The sequence below is a fragment of the Neomonachus schauinslandi genome, chromosome 14 (genome assembly GCF_002201575.2).
Source record: "Neomonachus schauinslandi chromosome 14, ASM220157v2, whole genome shotgun sequence".
NCBI classification, from domain to species: Eukaryota; Metazoa; Chordata; class Mammalia; order Carnivora; family Phocidae; genus Neomonachus; species Neomonachus schauinslandi.
The window spans coordinates 78781101-78784784 of record NC_058416.1 but is presented as its reverse complement, the minus strand read 5'-3'; positions in this window follow the sequence as shown (position 1 = coordinate 78784784).

Below are 3684 nucleotides of genomic sequence, written 5' to 3'. Positions count from 1 at the left end.
ACTGTTGAGCCAGGATCTGGGCAATCATGGCAGATGTTGGTGCCCACTCTCCCAGCATGGTTCTAGAAAGAACCCGGAAGGTACACAGGTAATCTTTGTGTAGAAGGCAGCAGAGTAGAGGGGTCAAGATCATGGATTTAGGATCCAGACCAACCTGGATTCCAAGGCCTACTCTCCTTACTAGCTGTGTGACCTCTTGGAAGGTACTTAGCCTCTCTGTGCTTTGGTTTTCTTCTAAGTAAAAAAGTAATAGTGCCTGCCTCCTAGGGGGAGCTCCAAGGAGTCAGCAAGACAACGCAGACAGAATGCTTGACACAGTACCCATTACACATGTTTGATAGGTGGTACCCAGATGATGGAGATCATGCTGGTGGTCGTGGTGATGATCTAGACCAATGGCGTGCAATGGACATACAGTGCTATTTAAAAGAATCAGAAGCAGGGACTCCAACAGATACTCGTACGCCACTGTTAACCGCAGCATTATTCACAGTGGCCAGAGTGCAAACAAACAAGGCTCCACCAACAGATGGAAGGACAAGCCAAACATGGTAATACACACAATGGAATAGTACTCAGCTGTGGAAAGGAGTAACATTCTAATACGTGCCATACTGTGGATGAACCTAAAGACATGCTACGTGAAGACCCCAGACACAAAAGAACAAATATTGTAGGATTTCACGTGTATAAAATATCTAGAATAGGCAAGTTCACAGGGACAGGAGGTAGGTGAGAGGTTACTGGGGGCTGGAGGGAGAAGGGACCGGGAGTTACTGTTCAAGGGGTACAGTTTGTGTTCCGAGGGGACAAAAGGCTTTGGAAATGGTAGTGGTTGCACAACACGTGAATGTGATCAAGGCCACTAAGATGACAAATTGAATGTTATATATATTCTACCACAATTTTCTTTTAAGTAGGCTCCATGCCCAGTGTGGAGCCCAACACGGGGCTTGAATTCATGACCCTGAGCTCAAGACCTGAGCTGAGATCAAGCAAGAGTCAGATGCTCAACTGACCGAGCCACCCAGGTGGCCCTCTACCACAATTCTTAAAAATAATGTAATATACCCAAACCCTCAGAGTTGTATATTTTAAGTAGGAGGATTATATGATATGTGAACTATATCTCAACAAAGCTGTTTTTTAAAAAAAGAAGTGCCACCCAAGTCATGGAAGTCATAAATTTTCTAGTCATGTTTTAAAAGGTTAAAAAAAAAAAAAAAAGGTGAACTTAATAGTATATTCTATTTAACCCAATATATCCCAAACACTAGAATTTCAATGTATCACCAGTCCTATCTGTGTAATGGGACAAATTACTTTATGTCCCCCCTTTCTTTTTATCCTAAGTCTTCAAATTTTTGTGTGGATTTTACACTCACAGGACATCTCATCTCGCCATATTTTGAGTGTTCAAGAGTCACACGTGGGGAGTGGCCACTTTTGGGCAGCAGAGGTCTGGACCCTCGCTACTCAGAGGGTGGTCGTTGGACCAGCAACACCAGCATGACCTTGGGGCCAAATCTTGCCCCCCCCCTCCCAGACCTATAGAACGGGAATCTGCAATTCCCTGGATGTTTGGGATGCATATGAAACTTCAAGACTCACTGCTCTGGAATGCAGGCTTGTCCCAGTCTTGTCTCCATTTCACCATGTGCTAAGGCATACGGGGATTCTGGAAACCCCAGGTCCTCAAGTGTGATCCATTGGAGGGGCAAACCCAAGACCCCGGAGGTAAGTTTGGAGTTAGCTGTTCACGTCCTTATGACATGCTGGCTGCAGCGGAGACCTCCTGGTTGGTGCCCTTCATGGATTGCCAAGGCCTAGATAGGACCTACTTTAAGCCAAGCCCTCTGCGAATCCCCTGCTGACACAGCAGACTTCCGGAAGGACTCCAGCGTTGACCACACCACTGGAGTGACCATCTCAAAGCCAGATGAGTGTGACCGAGGGAACCATAGGGGCTGATGTTGTGCGGAGAGAAAATTTCAGATTAGGGAGGTGGAGCCTGACCTGAGTTCCCAGCTTTGTCCACACCCCAGGCAGATGTGGTTGAGTTTCTGAATGTCTCTGGGCCATAGTTCCTCCAGATGGGAAAGGAGGTTGGATCAACCTGGAAGGCCCAATGAAGGCATCCTATGCATTGATTCTGAGTAACTGGTGGTGGTTAGCAAGAGAGCTGAGTGATGGTGGATGTGCTGTGATAGATTCGTCATGTCTGCCAGAGGTGCAGGAATAGGACACAGACGCCACACACATTTGCATCCATCCAATAGGTAATCCCTCTCTGGATACGAAAAGACACTATGAATCGAAGCCTGAAAGGAACAGAAGTCATCTTTGTTTCTCGGGGTCAGAATAGAAAAGTCCTGGGGCTTACCTATCGGATGGATGCAAATGTGTATAATGGACCAAGAAAACGGCCACTCCAGGCAATAAACAGAGGGCCACAAGTGACAAAGTGGGTAGGGACAGAAGTGGGAGTTGCCCTCAGATCTTTGGAACCCCAAGCCCAATACCAGCTATTCCACAAAGGAGAAGCCCTCCACATCCCCCACGACCTTCACTCAGTGGATGACCCTGGGGGAGAGCAGGTGTGGGACCATGTGGCCTCTTGGGGGCCTTCCGGTTCTGCAAAAGGTTTTGCGATACTCTCTCATCCTCTGAATAAACCCCAACTCCTACTGTGCCAACCTGGCCTCTGGCCACCCCTGAGACCTCACCTCCTATTCCTCTCCCTCCTACCCCCGCATGGCCTGGTCGTACCCACTTCCTATCTGTTCTGCCACCTCTCTATGCTCGCTCCCACCTGGAGGGCTCGGATTTCCCACGTGGGGGCCTGGCTTCCTCCCAAGGGCTTTGTCTTAACATGACCTCCTCCAAGGGGCATTCCCTGACCCGTCCCTTCTACCCAAAGCCCCCAGTCATCACTATCGCAAACTTGTTTTATTGTCTTTTCAACACAACTTCCCCTGAAATGATGATCCTTTTAAAACACATTTACCTGCCTATTGTACCTGCTCTAGAAGGTAAGCCCTATGAGGTCGAGGAGCTGATTGACTTTATTCACCTTTGTATTTGCACTCCTAGAACAGAGTCCGACACAGAGAAGGTACTCAATACACACAGACGGAGTAAAGAAGTGAGTGAGTAGAAAATTTCACTGACCCTAAAATCCCATCCTGCCAGCCCACAGGGTCTCTAGTTCCCTGTTTCTCAGCCCAACTGCCCAGAAAAAAATAGAAAAGAAGGCCCCTGCTCTCCCTCCAACCGGGGAGATTTAAGCCCCTCTGTTTAGTTAACTCCTGCGCTCTCCTCCCTGACGCCCAGGAAAGCAGATGCCACTGGGTGATGGCCCAAATGACACTTGGGGTTTGTAACACTGGGCACTCCTGGGACCCCACCCAGAGCTCTGACACTCATTGGCCAACTTGCCTGCACTCGGTAAGCTGGAGAGAGTCCTGGCTTGTTAGAGCCTCCCTCCCTGTGTTTTCACACTCAAGCCATTCCCAGTCCTGGAAGGCCAGCAGAATGCAGCTGGTCCTCTGCTCAAGTATACGGAATGCTTGCTACAGGGGGAACACTATCCCAGCCGCCCCAGCGCCCGACCTGACGGTATCCTCCCCACATTCCTGTTGGAGCCGTCTGCCACCCTCATTCTTTGGAGGCTGACACTGCCGC